We start from the raw sequence: 19,251 nt of genomic DNA, 5'->3' as shown, positions 1-19,251 counted from the left end.
ATCTGCAACTCATTTTTTCAGGCTGGTTGATGTGGGAACAGCTGCACAGCCCACTTGGAAGAGTCCTCCTGTTCAGACTGGGAAGAGTCCTCCTGTTCAGACTGATAGCCAAAAGTAGGACAGAACTGGCTGAGAGAGGCCAGCACAAGAGCACCGTCCAGGGGGAGCCTGGGTGTTGCACACTTTGCCCTACTGAGGGGTGTCCAGTAGGCGACAGATGGGAAACATCCCATTACACTTGAGAATGATCCCACAGGCTAACGAAGATGGGCTATGCCTGCAGGGCAGCTGCAGAAGGTAGAGGAGAAGTTTAGTTCCACGCAGCTAGGAACGAAAGAGAACCACACTGCACCACACTGATAAGACCCCAGGGACAGTAAAAGATTCAGAAATAATGGAAATCAAGATATTTTTCAAATAAGAAGAGAAAGCTAAGGCTAGCAATACAGTATGCAATTTCTATATACAGCTGCAACACTGATGACATGTCATGTCCATGTCTAGAAGTTTTTCCTTACAGAGAAAAGGTACTTTAACATAGTACAGCATGCTCAATGACATCAATATGGTATTTAAGTTTATATTTATTTTCACAGGTATTAACATTGCACCAGATTCAACTAGGACTGCAGATGTTTAGTCGATCAGACTTGGAGACACTGTTACATAACATGAAAAAAAAACGCTTGCTCAGTAAGTATCTTTACATAATCTTTAATTAAACCACCATGATTTACATTGTTTCTCTGAATTTCTTGTAACTGGATTATTTTAAAGATGATAGGTCAAAATTCACCTCAGATCTCAATTTCATGATCTCCAGTGAGTCAGAAGGAAAGACATGTCAGTGTCCAAATTCATACTCAACCTAACTTTTGTAGCAAGATGACAATACCCAGCAGGTCACAATTTTCACTGGGATGTGCACACAGGATTAGTGCTGACAGACGTGGCTTATTTCTACAGTGCACTTAATGAAAAATCAGAAAGTGAACTTCCCTCATATCTGAGAAAAATGTAAGATTAGATTTCTGCAACTAAGAGGCAAGCAATAATTGTGGGGACAAAGGAAGAGGTTCCCTTTTCACCCACCATCTTCGCTGTTTCGAAAGGAGGCCTATGTTTACTGCTCTTGCATTCGCTCAGTGGTAACTGCTGTATTTAACACCAGAACGTCTGAATACCTGGGGAGGTGCAGTGTTTCATGCAAAGCCATGTACAGCAAATACTGGTGAACCCCTGGCAAATCTTTTGTTTCTACTCTAGCTATGCAAAAATCCTCTCTGTGGAAAATAGCTGTGCTTTTTCAACATTTCAAAATTGTCAATGGAAAATGATCTTCTATTTTACTGGACAAATTATATGAAGATAACATACATTCTTCATTGTAAAAATATGTCTGAGACATTGTAGATGTGTCATTAAATTTGACATTTATAATTGACTACAGTCACATTTACCATGCTGTTGGCAGTATTACCTATTCTGCAGTGGAAGAAAGTGGTCAGATTTTGAATGCAACTATTCCTTAAGGCTTCAATGACATGAAAATAACAATGGTTCCAACATGCGAATCAAAAAATAAGAGCCCTGCTCCACACACAAGTCCTGGATCTACCTTCTTTACATTTTATTTTTGAAATACCAGATGACATTAGAAAAACAGAACTTTACATCCACTGGGTCATACAATTGTTTCAGATTAAAGAGAAACAGCAGACAACTTTCATGAGCCATTTACTGAATTCCACATAGCACAAAACTTAATTGTCGCCCTAGTACAGACAAATTTAAGTTGTAATCAGGCAAAGCCAAGTGCATGTATCAGAAAAGCCAAGATTGTAAATGTTGTATTAATAATAAAATTGTTCAATGGCCGTATTTTTAACTGAAGCACAATAACAGTTCATTTCAATGAAATGACATCTATCCTCTACGATCGTCTGTCTTGCATGCTTCACTAACAAAAACTCCCACTATTTAAAGCAATTTGGCTCTAACAGATTCGCCCTACATAATATAATGGCATTAGACTCCTTTTGCAGCACCTTTTTGCTAGGAGAGCTCTTTGTCTTTTCTAAAAAGACAGTGCTTATTTATTTATTTGGTCTTACATAGTTATAAGACAAAATGCCTAAGCTGAAATCCACTAAAATACATTGGAACATAAAAATTTCTTGCGCACTGGAATTCATTTGTCTGAGGAGGTATACAGCTGTCCTCAGTACAACGTTAAATGCCAGTTCTCTTGCTGTCACACGTAACACACCCAGAGCACAAACAGCTACGCTGCGCTTCCAAAGCCTGACGAGAGTCTTCAGCCTTGCAGAGTAATGACAGAATGAAAACATTTGCATAAGCTTGTAACTTAAGGAAGCATAATATGGGGGAAGTGGAGGAATACAAAGCAGCCTTCACAGAGAGACAGCTCTTCTAAAGCAGAACCACATCATAATATTTGAAAGAAAATACAAGTCTTCTGTGCCGATATAGTGAAATACATGTGTGCCTACTACATGCTTTAAAAGAATCATCCTTACTTTCTAAAAGCAACAGCAGCACAAGGAAATTCTAGTGCAGTGGAAGTGGTGAGAATGGGACACTAATCCCACAGCAGAGTCTGCATACGAATGAGCTTTCAGTCCCAAACTTTTCACAACCTTTCATAAATGTGACGAGCAAGAGCATTTTATCCAACCCTGCTGAAATCTTAGCTATGCTTCCTCAAATGCCTACATTTTATACATCAAAAATTTCCTTTGCAAAAACAGTAAGAATGTTTTTTGTCATCATAGGGCACAAATTTGAAAATGTTTCAAGCTAACAGTGGGTCTTATAATATAATTAACTGTTTTGCAGCTGCACTCATTACTAATTTGTATAAGACTAAGGTTGGATCTGTCTGGCCACAAAGTAAAATTAATCAGTAATAACACTGAAATTGCTCCCTCTGTATTCCAGAACAAAAACAAAAAACCTGCCATACTGCAGCATCTTTCTCCTACCTTCCACTGCAATAAACTACATCCAGGCCGCTCGTACATAGTAATCTGTTCTTTAGAACTGTAATTGCACAGCAGGAAACTCAATAAACCTATATCTTATCTGAAAGAGAAGCTGGTAATTGCCTGAAAGAAATGGATCGTGCTGTGGAAGGATATAAGGCAGTGTCAGACATATCGTTAACCATTCTGACAACTTACACATTCCTTATATATATATATATATATATATATATATGTGTATATTTATGTGTATGTGTGTATATATATGTATATATGTGTGTGTGTGTGTATGTATATATATATGTGTGTATATATATATATATATGTGTGTGTATATATATATATATATATATATATATAAAAAAGTCAGGATTTAGTGACAAAAAGGAAAGTGAGTCTTTTTTTTTCTTTCTGATCAGAGTTCTTACTTAACTTGTCCCCCACATTGTCACCAGGCCAGGCCTGAGGCCTCACTGATAGCTTTGTGTTTGAGAGAAGTTGCAGGGGGGTATTTTTCGCGGGGGTGAGGAAGGGGGTGTCAAATTCCCCTCCAGAGACAAAAGCAGTGTGCAACTGTCCAGACTTGTGTGCACTACAGTGTGCAAAACCACCAACAGCAGAAAGGTGAAAGGGAAAAGATGGACTATGCTGTTATCTTGCGCAGGCAGGCAAGCGACCTCCTGGCAATCATGCCATGAGGTAGCATCATTGGCAAGAACACAAACAAAGCTCAAAGTATTTGGTAACAAAAGATAATACAGACAGATTTTATGCTTTCTTAGCTAAAAAGCAAGCATCAAGCAGAGACTTACCAAAAAAAAAAAAAAAAATGCAGTTTATCAGGGCAGGGAGAAAAAGGCAGTAGCAACATCTGCAAGCAAAACGTTTCCTTTTTATCAATTTAAAAACCTAGCTTAAAAGTTATTTAATAGTTTGGAAGACCAACACTGCAGGAAGAATGCTGGCAGATCAATGCATACGCTCACTATCAAACTAATCTTCACTGGCTTCTGAATAATTCAGGCTCATTAGACTTCCAAGCTGTCTGGCCTAAAGGTTACACGAGACATGTATCAATGCGCCAAAAAGGTAGTAAATATTTTTCATTCATTTTCTATCCACACATTGCATATTTATACCATAATGGTAGGCACTTCAAAACCTATAGGTATATCATAATTAATCTGCAACCCTCTGTCCCAAATATTGGATACATTTTTAAAAATGAAAGACAACTCACATAAAACAAATGCAGGGGGAGGAAGAGGGAAAATACAAGCAAAAATCCTAAATATCATTTTGTACTATGCCACAGACTGACTTTTTTTTGTAAATAAATCAGGTAAAATAAGGATATATATTGAGAGAAATAATAAAAGAGCACAAACACTGCTGCAACAATATTTGGCTTATCAGCTGTATATTATTTACATCTTGGATTTACCAGGGGGCTTCTGCTATTCTGTTTTTTTTTTTTCATTGTGATCTTAGAAGCACTAGCAAATAGCATTGTAGCATAATAACCATAGAACGTTTCTTAGGTTTCCCAAACCAATGACAGCAAATACGACTATCAGGTACAGACACTGATTTTTCCATGGTTAGATAATCCTAAGGCCATGCAACAAGTAACCTTGTGTACCACAATACAACTGAAAAAAAAATATTAATAGAATTGGTCAAAATATCTTTGTCTTTTAAAATGTCACTGCATCAAAGCCCAAAATATTTCACAATACCTAGCAACTGCCTGAGATAACTGTAGTTCAGAGCAGTGGGAATTTCAGTCCTGATTGTACCTCACTCAGGTGTCTGCCCCTGAGTTAAGACGTTTTCTATAACTTACCCTAGCATGGTATCTCAAATTGTCAATTTTTAAAAAAATATTTCTTAAAGAATAGACTGGTTTATGCTAAAAAGAAAACAAAGAAGGGAACAAGGAGAACATATACAACAGCTTGTGTACAGAACGCAGTACTGGTACCACTGTCCACCCTCTCTTAAAACACAACAGCAAGGAGACATTTAATAAAATTTGAAGACAGAAAACTGAAAACTGATCTAAGATTTTAACCACCACATATTCCACCAATGGTACTCATTTCTACAGTATGTCACTGAGATCAAAATCTTAAAGCTCAAAATGGATTATTTTTACACACAATACGAGTACGGAAAGCAGACACCTTCTAGTCAATGGCAAAACTGCACCTGGTTTCAAGCTGTGATTCCAGATGAACGCAGTAAATGACTTAAAAGATTGAACCTTGCATTCTTAACTGTCAGCAGAAACTGACAGGGACAGGTCCCTTCAAGAGTATCTAGGCACCTCTCTGACTGAGGAAAAACTATAAATATTTTAGTGCCTACTAAGCTCGCAGTATAGACCAACAATGTTACTCACCAGTTACAAACTCAATCCATGTAAGACCAACAGAGGTTGGAAGAAGGCAGCATAAGGGAACAGGCAAGGTAACAACTGTTGACAGAAGTGAACGCATATGCCTATTTATCTGCCAACTGGTTCATATTTTCAGTGGACTCTGAGGCCTAAACAGACAAAAACAGTCCACGACAATCCCTTTAACTCCTACTAGCCATAAAATTCACTATTTCACCAAAGTACAGGATATACGAACTTAAGAGCACAACTATTGCTCTTTGCCAGGTCCTTACAAGCAGCAGTTGTCTGTCATTTCGATGGGTAACGATATAACACCTTACATGTGGTTTATCAGGACTCTGACACTGTTCAGCTCCAGTCAAGATTAAAGGCATCTATCCCAACAGCCAAAAAAGTCTGCCACTTCCTTCATGCCCCACCATTCAAACAGTGTTCAGAAACTTTTTTTATTCCATCAGGTAGCTTGAGAGCCTGGCTCTACACCATTTTCTCATTTTCCCCTAAAATTTAATGCAGTCACAAATGCGTTTGATATTAGTGCACGTACAGATTAAGACTAACAGGGAATTTTACCTCTAACCTCCAAGGACATTTTTGCTCCATGCAAGTTTCTCCAGAAAGAAAGAGTGTACATAGTACATGCATTTTAGAGTGTGCATACAAACATGTGTATGTGTAAGAACGATACTGGACAAAACTCTCCTGGCTTTGCCTGAGACAAACATTCTCCAACGTGCTGCTGTGCCACATTCAATGTTTTCAACCTTGCTCAAAAAACAGATCTTCATAGAGTAGGCTTAATTTTCTTAGAGTTTATATTAAAATGTTTCCATTAAAGTCAATGTAAAACCCTGAATTAAGTGTTCAGAGACCAATTTCACCTGTATTCTACCTCACAGACTTTCAAGTCTGAGCTTTCTCCTGTACAGAGCCCAGTCTCCAAACAGCCAACTGATTAAAGACACAGCTATGAGCACACGGCTCAACTATCTCAACCCTATAAACCTGCCTTTCATAATCCTCTACAGCTGTCTTTTCATTCAGGAAGTATCTTCCTATCCCATTACTCCTTAATCCCTTTATAATCCAATCAACCTCTGCAGCATCATGTCAGCTGTCAACACTGTAACACTATAATATTTCATTCTAGTAAAGAGCAGCACTACTTCCCATTTCCAGAAAAGCTGCAATTCCTACCCTTGACCCAGCTTTCTTCAGGATTCATCCTTAGTTGGCATAATCACATTATAAAGACTGACTGTATTTTCTGTATATCCTCATTTTACATGGAGTTAAAAAAAATGATCCTACTATTTCCTAAGGAATAAAATACATGACCTAATTTAGACTGCAACTTGGTTTGATTTACACCTCTACTTCAGCTGAAAAAAATAAAATCCAGTTGGGTTATCTGTGGTGTCAACTTGTAAAGATATTCATCAGAGACCAGTTACGCAATAAGGTTTCTTCTCATAGAAAGAGAAGAAAAAATTAACTATTTTCCACAGGAAAAAGTCAATTCCCTACAAAGCAAATACCAGTTGCACTTTTCCTGAATTTCACAGTTGATTACACAATACTGTTTTTATATATTCTGGGGAGTATTCAGTGCCTTACCAATAACTGTATCCACTGGTGTAAGGGAAGAGCAGCAGTGTTTCAAGTGAGGCATCCTATAGCTTTTGGCTGATGAGGTATCTGCTTTCTTGATCTGAAACATGCCCCACTGTGCTAGAAACATTTTTAAGCAGATCCAACATCAGCTTCTTCGTGCTTCTGTGATCTAGACAGAGCAACTACCCAAATCCTCAGGAATTTGCATTAGCATTTCATCCGAACAGAGCTGCCATCTAAACAACCTTCCAGGAGAGCATTACAGGATTGGGTGGTGCACAATTTGAGGATCTATCCTGTGACACGTAACTGTCCCAACTCTAATCCTGTTGTTTCCAGCCAAATGGAAAAACAATATATTCAAGCATTGAATTCTGTCACTTGCAAGCCTCTATTAATTGGAAGCTTAACAAACAGCATTTGAATCTCCTGGCATGAAAAATTAACACATGAGTATTATGCAGAGCTAACTGATAAACTGTACTTTATTGTAACAATCAAACAGTGTATTCCCAAGCCCTGAAACATTTTGGTCACTGAACAGATACAAAAAAATATAAAAATAAAAATAGTAAAATAATAAAATAAAGCTTTCATTGCTAATTCCTTCTGCCACTATTCTACCAAGAGGTCATTATCTAGACTGTAACCAATGCATCAGTCTTTGGGGGACTAAAAAACACTATGAACAACAGGAAAGAGGCAAACTTCAGTTTTTCAAGGTTTTTGATCACATTTGCACAGTTTTCCTAGTGATTTTTCTTCATTTCGCATAAGCTAATAAAAGCACAGTAACTTCAACTTTATTATTGTTATTTAGAATGGAGATTTCCCCTTCTCTGCCCATTTTTAGTTACTTAAAATATGAGACTCTAGGAAAAAAATATTTAATAGCCTTTTGCTTTTAAGTACAATTTTTCTGGTCATTAATACTCTTTATAAAAACAGCTCCGATGATGACGTAGTTTAGGAACAACAGGGAGTTCTAAACCTTCCCTAGGAGGCAAAACACTAAGGATTTCTTAAATACATGAAATGTTCTTGCTTTCTGTGTGGCATTTTATGTGTAGTGCAGGATCATCGTATCCATTTATCATCTGCCTTACAGTCCACCTGAGGACACAATCCTGTAACCATAGAAACACGGAGGTTTCTGTGGACATTTGCTGCCTCTGTTAAAGAATTGGGCAGTGTTTGCTCTCTCCACAATATTGTGTCTCAACACTGGTTGGAAAAAAATATTTTTTTAATCTATTTTTAACCAGTTCTGCCCCTTTGCCCTCTCTTTTCATAGATGGAGAGAGAAATGCAGCACAGTTTTGCCCTGCATTTGAACCCACTCATTGTGCTGTTTGCCACCTAACCAGGCAATGAGTAGGCAAATACCTCCGCTCGCAGAGCGCAACGCTGAAAGCCACTCTCAACACAACTTGAGACTCAAAGAAACAGGGAAGGTTCCCCCCTTCAACTCCCCCCTCCCCCCCCCCCCCCAAAAAAAAAAAAAAAAAAAAAAAAAGTTGGGGCATACTCATTTCTCTCTCCCTCAACACAATAACAAGATATTTCTTAGTATTTTTCATTTTTCCTCCGAGTGCCAGCACCTACTAGACTGGGCACTGTGGCATCTACACAACTGCTATTTGCCACAACAGGTGAGTAGCACCCACTGGCCTCTGCAGCAAACCACCACCGGGAGCCACCAGCCAGATGTAGCCTATTGCTGACCCAAACTCTGGCAGAGACACCTCACCACTTCTTTCTTTGAGTATTTCCCAAAATTCTTTCAATCACTGAATGCAGTCTGAAACATTCTTGGTACCCTAAACGGTCTGCAGCCCCTTTAAGTCTGAGAAGGCAAGGTATTCCCTGGGCAAAGGATGAAGTGCTCAACTCCATACACAATTACACATTCACTGAAGTCAGATGATAGGAAGAGTTCAAACCTTTTCTTTCCCTCTAGCAATAGAATTTTAATAATTTTTAAACCAGCAAAGCATTATAAACATTTTTAAAAACACAGGGTTTACTGAATATATTATTTCAGGATGATTATGAGTAATGATATATACTCACCTCCAGTGACAGGCATTTATGAAAAATACAGATTAATTCAACATTACTGTCAAGAAATAAAGCAAAGAGAAGTCAAAACATTAGAAATGTGAAACTCCTAGAGGAACTTGAAGTCAGCCGTGTCACATCCTTTATATTGTATGTGAAAAACCATTTAACTTTGAATATTCATATAAATTCCTGAATGCCCATGCAACATAGCTAATGATAAAATTGTTAGAGGAATACTTTGCAGTTCTTCATATTTTAATGCCAATGTTTCACTAGCATATGTTACTGCAGTTAATTTCTTTGTTTATGTATAAAATATACAAAAACCTTTTTGGCACCAAGGAACTACTTAGTTCTTAAATCAAATACTGTTCACTGGAATTCAACATTTTAAAACTCTATTTATTCTATCTTTATTCTATCTTAAAACATTTTTCTGCTTTCTACATATTCAGTCCCATGAGTCCTGCTGAGCAGGGAGGTTGGACTAGATGATCTCCAGAGGTCCCTTCCAACCTTACTGACTCTGATTCTACAATTCTATGATATCTAGTCATTTTAAAAAAAGACTGTTTTATTCAAATATTAATCCTTCCTTCCTACTCAGATATGATATCCTTCCTTAAAGAAGAAAATTGTCTCAATTTTCCATTGATTCACTCAAGACATTAGAGATTTTAAGAGTGAAATTTTATTTTAAACATTGCATTTTAGCTCTGCCCCTTAGACACTGACTACTAAGTGATAAAACAACAAAATACCAAGAAGGTAGTTTCAGTTGCTCAATATAGTCGAATTGTAATAGAGTATAGAGTGATTACTTATAAAGCTGTTACCTACAGATCTTCAGCATTGTTACTCACAGGCAATTGCTTATATGACTGATAAATTCCACGTGTTTAAGTTTCTGGCTGCCCATCTCTTAACTAATGAACCAGGTGCTCCAGTTAGCTGAAAACAAATTGAAGCAATAGCTAGTCAAGGGAACAGTGGATGGCAAAAAAAGGTACAAAGATCCTCAGAGGTCAAACAGTTCTGATACATCTAACCAAACCTTAGAACAAGTGCACATTACAATGCAGAAGTACTTCTGCTTGAGAAATATTATGTCTAAGATTTATTGCATCTAAAATGCCACACACAAGGTTTTAAAGGTTGGCTGTGGATCCAAAACTCTTGGAAAGAATTTCAATACCTTAAATGCACTGCAACTGAACATTTATGCATACCCAAGCATCACAAACTTATATCTAAATCTCCTATCTCAAAGCTGGAGGACAGCAGTGGCCAATTTACAGTTTATATTAAATCCCATACCTCACAGGGGTGTATTCCCCTTAATGCCCAACTTAATGCCTCAACTTAATGCCCTTTCTCAACTTAATGCCCTTCTAAACTTTCTCAACTTAATGCCCTTCTAAACATCTGCGATGAATTTTCCCTGGCCTGGGCTCATTAGTACAATAGTATTAGGCAACATCTAGATTTTTAAGTTATCAGCATGCTGATCTGGTTCAACATTATTCACGATCTTAAAAATATGAGCAAAGTGTTTTACGGAGGTGCTAGTATGTAGTTAACAGTTACATTTATCATTGCCTTATCAACTTGTACAGAATTTGAGGTTGCTGAGAATGCCGCATAAAGAGAACATGCACTGCCGCCAAACGACCTCTGCCTGTGATCAAACAGTATTGTTCATCAGCTACAAAAAAATCCTTATTTTTTTTCTTTCAGTGAGCTCTGGATTATGCTCACGAAGAGAGGACTTAATGAGAGGGCTGTCAGTCATCTCTATCACAGATATTTAAGATAATCTTATAGTCAGAGCACTGATGAAACTACACAATCAGCAGTTGAAGTCTCTAGACTAATGAGTATTTTTTCCTCAAAGCACTCCATTTGCAAGTCTTCAAAGAAGACATTCAATACTGCAAAACTTCAGTGGTCTCAACAAAATTAATCAGAGTAGCAAAAAATCAGAAGTTTTAGCAGTTCAGTTGTCTTTCCAAAATAAAGTCAGAGTAGAGCTCTTCATTACAGCCTGTGCCACAACACGTTTCAAGAACAGTAGTGAATGTTATCCCAAAATTCCTTTAAGGTCCGTAACAAATATCAAGAAGTTATCCCCTCAAAAAAAGGTGCTTTAAGAGGCCCCAAAGATCACTGAAGCCTAAATAACAGGACTCATGATGCTAATGCATTATCAGGAGCATCACCAACTGCAAGCAGTGACACCCCCATGAAAAGATAGTAATTTCTCTCTTCACAGTTTGGCCTAAAAACTTGTAGCATGATTATTGTGCTTGTTTTCACAGGCTTAGTCATAGGGGTTTTCACAAAGAACTTCCCATCTCATGAGCACGTAGTGAATGCTGCATTTACTACACATCACCTGAGCAAGGGCTTACTGTGAACGGTTGCTGCCCCGCGCTGAACAGAACTAAGGTCAGCATACAAAGTTTCTCTCAGTCATTTAAAAACAAGAATCCCTTAGGAACAGGAAAGGGGTAAATGCAAAAAGTACGAATTTCCAAAAAAAAAATCTCCATCTAGAGTAGTGAGTGAACACCCAAAGTTCAAACTAAAACACTGCCATGGTATAAGGCACAAAACCGAACTGCAGAGAGGGGCTTCACGCAGTGATGAAAGGACAGAAGGGGTCCCTAGGCCATCTGTTTTCCCTCTCTGATGCTGGCCATAAGTTTCCAGCTGAGACCAGAAACTTGAAATTGATTAAAGTTAATCCTCACAAAACCATCTAAGCCTTGAATTAAAAGCACCAAGACACAGATGCTACAAGTTTTGATAATCTTCTGCAATGTTTAATACTTTCATTTCCAAAAATATTTTTACTTCCCATTTAGACTGCCTGGCTTCAGCTTATAGCTATTGAGTTTTGTTGCAGCTTTCCTGCTAATTGAAAGAAGCTTTCACTGTTCAGTATTTTCTCACAGAAAAGTTATTAATATACTGTAATCAAGCCACCTTTATCCATTCCTTTTGACAGGTAGAACATAAAAACTAGATGAGAATAAATAAAATCCGTGACCAACACCTCATTTCCAGCACTGGCTAAGAACCTGATAGATCAGATATAAAAAGGAATAGATCTTCCTCTCTCGTCTTGAACCACTGATTCAGCTAAAAGAAAATTTAGACTGACTGGTAACCTTCACAGGTTAACAACGTGCTGGTGAGCGTTCCTGTCCCATCCAATTGAACGAACTGGTGCACATGCACATGCGCCCACAGAATTGCTAGGTTAACTGCAAGTGTTGGAATACTTGGTGACAGTCTCCAAGATCCCTGCTCCACTGGATTTTTAAGTTCAGCCCAATAATTATGGCCACAGTAATGATTTTGACAGCCCCACTGAAAGAGTTTATTCAGTAATCGGTAGATTCTTAGATAAGGAAGGTGAGCTAAAACACCATACTTCTGTCAGGATCTTAACACAAAAATTCATAGTACTTTGCTGTTTTAAAAGTGGTCATTCAAAAAAAAAGAAAGAAAAAAAAGAGCTGAAGCAAAAGTTAAACCAAACAATTAAGTGGTTTTAGACATATCTTAAAAATGGAAGTGATGCATTTCCCTCTACCCAGAAACTAGTAGTTTGCACTCTATCGACAATCTCAGTACTATTTTCTCGCTAACAGAGCCACCACACATTTGTATACCTCAAGTCAAGGTCTTAGTATTTTGGTCTAAAATATTCACTTGCTTTTTTATGACAGCGATGAATCTTTGAAGTACCAATTGTTTTGCAAACCAGTACTTCTGATACTGTTATTAACATAAAATTCCTAAAAATAGTCACAATTATAATGGGCAAACAGGTTATGATCATATTGTCACCAAAAACAATATCAACATTCATTCACTCCTTGAACTGAATGTGAACACAAACTGTGGGAAACAAAAACTCTGCAGGTAATAACTACTTTCATATAGGTCTAAACTCTCTGGCTTACATCACAATAAATAAAATGTTTAACATACAAAGACATCTTTGTCTTGTTACTGCCCATTTATGTAAGGTAAAAGGGCAGAGCGGCATAACAACTCCTAGTCCCAGTTCTCTGAGGAGTCTCATGGAGCCACAGAGACTCCACCAGAAGGTTTTCTGTCCCCAGGCACAGGAGGGACACACCTGGGAGAGCAATGGAAATGCTGAAGGCAGGATCACTGCACTAACACTTGCAGGCAATTCCTTCACTTACAGAACAATGTAGCAGACGCTAAATTATGCCAGGTCACCTAACACAGGTCAGGCGAATCAGGATAAAGCATGAAGGTGGTCAGAGCTTCCTTTAACCTCCTCTCCTATTCAGCAGCTTCACAAACGCAACTTATTCCGAGTTACGTGTGAAACCTTCAATTATATTGGTGAATTCCTTGCTCAAGGAGTCCAGAGGACAACCAATTACCTTTTCTCCTCTTATCACAAAAAAGTAACCCATCTACTTTCTGCAGTAATGGTTCTGATCGCCTTTTAACACACCAAACAACATACCCAACTTTACTTCATCTTTAAACCAAAGCAGCTACCGGATGTAGCTAATACTTGCATAGGAAGTCACCTGGAACATCCAAGGACTGTAAATAATATTCAATAAGCCATGTTAAAATACATAAGCAACAAATAGAAGCAAAATAGCTAGAAAGAAATATTGCCAAGATAACAAGCATATATGAAAACAATCTGGTTATTGCTTTAGCCTGTGGCTTCCCAAGTGGTTCAAATGTTTCCTCAAAGCTTTGGTTACAAGCTTTCAACAGGTAATTAAATCACAGTGATATCTGCAGGACAGCTTTGTAAAATAAACAAATTCACAGTGCAGGCTTCAGTTACAGATAAAAGTTCTCTGCTGCAGCAAAAACAAACGCACACACATTAGTTACCTGAAACTGCACCAAGAATAAAAACTAGAGAATAGTTATGATGAACTAAATGACATTGTAGAAGTGCAATGATACGGCCAGTGAGAAAATAAGCCTATGACAAGAAGATAGCTCCTACTCGGTACTGTCCACCTGGGTATATGAGTAAGTTACCTCCTTCCCCTACATAGTTTACTCTTCTATGAGTGTAAGAAAGGAAAAAAAAATGTTTTAAAAATGTTTCATTTACATTTCATCTCCACGTTTAACCGTGACTGGCAGGGAAGTGAGAGGAATGCTAGGTTAGCTAGTTGGGCTTGTAGCCAGCATGACTTCATCTTGCCAACAGGAAAAGAGACAATCCTGTTACAGAGATCACACGTGCAGGAAAAAGCTTAAAGCCTGTGGGCAAGGCTGAAGCTGCATGTGGCTGCAAAAGGCAGGGCAGAGCCTACAAACCAGATACTTCTGTCAAAGCGCATTTGGGCTAACTGGGGGAAGCAGCTGTAACCAAGACAGGACAACCCGCAAGCGAGTTGTGGAAGGGCTGTCGGCATGGTAAGGTGGCAGCATGGACAGGCAACAGAATTTTTGAAATTGCAACTACTTGTAGTATCAAATATTTTTTTCTTACCAACCCTAGTAAGAAGCTCTTCTTACTGACCTGAAGTTCAGAAACGCTTAATGAAAGGCAGCAAGAACTAGAACCAATAGGAGTGATTAGACTGTTTATACATCTTTGCTTCAGGAAAAGGGCATCAGGCACCTAAAAAAAAAATCACAAGAACGTGTAGCAGTGCCTTCCATCATGAACCTTGTGATATTTGGGGATTTTTTACGCTTGAATTCCAGTTTGTGTTGTCTGATAAGCTGAGAAAAAAATCGTATATATATATAACATGTGCATTTAAGGCTCAGAAAAATAAGAAGTAAATTCAACCTTGTTGTTGTTTATCGCCTATTTTGAGCCAAGATCATCTGAAAGGAGAACAATGTTCTTTTTTGAATGCCTCAGATTCAGTCCAAGCAGAAACATTTCCTACACAGGGACTGGGCACTCAAGTTTGAGCAGAAAATTACCATAATGAAACCTGAAGGGTTTTGCATTCTCCCTATAACAAATACGATGCTCATTTAAATTCACTGACTTTCATCCAAAATTGGCCATTTCCGATCAAAATCCTATAGTGCCTGGTTAATTACTGCTAGGGAGAATGCATTTTTACATACTACCTGTTATTTTCAGATTTTTTTTGTTACCAACTGATTCCCCTTTGGAAAGCATCTGTCATTATCATGCATTCCTCTGGGAAACACATGACAACAGCTGTCATTTTTGGTCACCATAGCAACACTACTGTAATTACACCACATTCAGTTCAATAGGAGAATGTGTACATATATGTACACACACACAGAGGGGATGATAATAAATCATTTGTAACAGTTCAGGGAATTCTCACTTCAGCTATGATATGCTTCCCGCTTCCTTTGGCGAAATTGAGTTAAGTTTGGCCCACCTTAGAGTGGCCATGACTAATGTTGCTCCTGAAAAATCAGATAATCCTCCTCTGTATCCCACACCACAGAGCAATGCTCTACACTGGTATCATGACAGTCAGTAACATGAAAACGCTATGTTCTCTCTCCCGGTGTCAGCAAAAGCAAGTTTCGGAGCTTCCCCTCCTGCCGCCCAGATTCCCACGTGCTGCTGGAAGGCTGGTGCTGCCGCCGGCGAGCACGGCTGCCGGTGCTGGGCACCGCGGCCCTTGCCGAGCCACGCCGCCGAGCCGCCGAGGGTCGCGTCGGCTCGCTTCTCGCCCACCACGAGGCACCTTCTCAGACACTGATGCATTCATTGCTCGGTGCGCTAAATTCAAGAGACTGCCAGATACTGTCGGACCCCATCGTATCACAGCCTAGCAAACGGGTGATCTCGTCACACTGTAGCTGCACTGATTCCTACAGGATTTGCCCATTTAAGTCCCATTAATGTTAATGGGAATTACGTACAGAGCATAAAGATTTAAATGAAACAACCTTGTAAGAGTGAATCCACTGTCAGGCACAAAAAATTAGACGTTTGCCATTATTTTCTGTGGGGAAACAGTTGGATCCCAGAGCAATTAAATCAATTAACCCATTTTTACAGAAACAAAGCTCAAAAGGGAAATTCTGAGACCTGAATTTCTGACTTCTCAAACTTTTTTTCCCCCCTCAACAGAAAAAAAAAATCGCTTCTTAGCATTTTTTTCTCCTATGAGGTACTTTTTATGTGGAAGGTGCCAAAGCATTTTATGAATACTAGTTCATTATCTTCACAATATTATTGAGTCAGGGCATCCTAACTCACTATACTGCTACGGACAAGTACAGCTTTACCTCAGTCACCAAGAGACAATTTCCGAGCCTCCTTCTCTAAGAGGACCACAACTGCCCTATAAAATCCTCTTTAGTAGTTTTTTTTTTTTTTTTCCCTTTCTGATTTAAGCTGCATACTTTATTTCAAATTCAGTCTGACAGAGAAATCTGAACACATTAAATAAAATTAAGGAATCACACTATATAGTGACAGGTATGACAAAACTGTTCATAAGACAGGTATCTAACTACACAAATAGCAATCACTGCTTCACAGAGTAAAAAAGCAGCTAAATATACTCCAGACTAAATCTAGGTACATTCCAGACCAAGAGAAGAAAATGGAATTTCTGATACACGACTGCTTAAATTACACTACAGGACACTAACAAGAATGGAAAAGTGAACCATCTCCATACAGTACATTGCCTTGTAAATACACTTTCACTTGCAGCTTTTTGATGATTATTTACAGGTTGGGGGGGGGGGGAGGGGGAAGGGGCTGCTTTTAAACCTAGACATTGCAACCATACCACTTAAGAAAATAAAGTATCTTTTTTTCCCCCTAGGATATTAAAAAACTATATAAAATTAACTCTCCATTCAAAAAAAAAAAAAAAAATACAGACAAGCTTCATTGGAAATCTGTTTTCTTCCCCACACAACCACTCTAATAGAGTGAGGGAAAACTTTAATACCTATGCATAATAATACCGACAGACTGCAACAAACCGTACATTTAATTTCAAAGATCCTGATAATGCCTTTGGAAGGTTTAAGTTCCATTTTTTAAAACTTGTTTTATTTTTATTTATTTGTGAAGTCACATTTTCTGGCTTCATTTGCACCAAGTACATTTTTCAGCCTCTCTCCATACTACCAAAAAAGTTCCTACGGTATGATATTCTTAAACCAGCAATGAATAAGCAATCTGTAGTTTAATAGTTTTCTGTTGTAGCCACCCCTAACCATAAAATTCACTACCTTCACCAGTAGTTTAACATAAATAGAAAATAGTGTGCTCAAATAAAGATGAAGATTATTCTAACTCAAGAACAAAGAAAAGGTACCTCATAACTTTATCGGGCCCTCTCTTATTTCCTTCTTTGCAAACATAAGCATCCTAGCCTTCACTAGTTCTCTCTTGATTATTCTCTTCAGCTTTTCTTTACTCTGCTTCACTCCTTTTTGAGAAACATGCAGTAATGCACCAGCTCCAGATGATGCTTCACCACTGATTTGCGCAATAGACTATAAAATGCTACCTGTAACTCTATCTTCTGCCACTTACACAGCCTTGAGATCTTATTTCATTTTTGATCATGAGTATCCCTAAGCAAAAGGCTTCATTGAACAAGGTACAATTATGCTAGTGCTTTTCTTTAAACAGTAATGGAATTTGATGTCATTTCACTCTGGAGTTGGTTTATAATCATCTTGTTTGTGCAAAGTATACAATAGCAATACTTATTTTAAAATCAATTACACAAGAACTACACTCAAAATTATACATTAAACCACACATTCACAAATAGCTCAGCAATAACACCAGTGTAACATATTTCTGACCTCTGCTTTCATCCTCCCTTGTTCCTACACCAAATCACACAGTTCTTCACTCCCTCAGTCGGGCAAGTGTGAAGCGTTTGCAGGGCCACGCTCTGAGCCGAACCTTTAACAGATATCATCCACAGCCTTGTTCCTGAAAGAGATATGCAGGTATAGCAGAGAGGATGCTAGTTCATGATCTGGTACTGGGATTACTTTAAACTGCTGCTGAAAATTTTTATATGTAGAAAATACAGTTTTTGTGGCAGTGGTTTTTAAGACACTTGCAATCTGCTTTTCAGGTACACGAGTACACCATAGCACTTTTACACTACATAATTCTTGCAGCAAGGTAAATTACTTGCATGCAATTTAATCCCACTTCTTTTCAGCTTCCTTTTTATTTCTTCAGTAATGTAAGGAAGCATACCAATCACCAGTTTTTCTTTTTTAAAGAAAAATTTAACTATATAGGCTTAAAAGAATCAGTTTAGTTAAGTCAGAACAACTCCCCAGTGTAGATACAGATTAAAGTACACTGGTGCAAAAATAAAAAAAGTCTTGCTCTTCTTATTTATAGAGTGGTGTCAGTGCTATTTAAATAATGAATGACAACTTTGTATCTTTTTTATTATATTTCTTCATGACTATCTCCGGCACATTGCCTTGCCTTCGGTTCAAGGGAACATATTGCAGCTTAGGGAAGCAACGTCTCTGCAAAGGTGAACTTGTCAAGGAAAAGCTGCCTTCTCTAAAACCTGAGTTGACTGAACATGAAGCCAGTCATTTTGAATGCCACAGTAGCACTCCAGGGACCAAAGAGAATTCAGAAAAACCCAATTATACTTCCCTCCCTCACCAACACCTTACATTCAAGAATGCCCTCTCATCGCTAATGGTAGAAGCCTAGTTTAGATGTTGATATTCTGCAGCATTTTCCCCAGGACCATACGTTCTAAGTCCTGTTGCAACTTGTACACATAAAAGATAAACATTAACTGCCTAGAAAAAACTGCTGGCAAGAGAGAAAGGCAACACATCAGACTGACCGGGCTGCATTTGGTCTTTGGGCTGCAAGGAGGGCCACAATTCCTTACACAATAAGCTTAGGGCCTCTACGCTTAAAGAGGCTACTGCATTTATTTCCCACAGTCAACTACAGAAACTTTCACATTAGAGTTTATAATCCAAATCACATAACACAGTCAGCAACTCAGCTTATGCATATATCTAAGACATGACCTTAACATGACAAAAAGTGCTTTCACTGATGTGCAATAATTATGGTTCGTTGTTGCTAAAAGGCTTCTAACAAATCTCCTGAAGTAATTAATTATAATTAATATAACCTTATCTAAGTTTCAAGCTTTT

This window comes from Rhea pennata, chromosome 5 (assembly GCF_028389875.1).
Source record: "Rhea pennata isolate bPtePen1 chromosome 5, bPtePen1.pri, whole genome shotgun sequence".
Classification (NCBI taxonomy): Eukaryota; Metazoa; Chordata; class Aves; order Rheiformes; family Rheidae; genus Rhea; species Rhea pennata.
Note: the sequence above shows the minus strand (reverse complement) of the source record.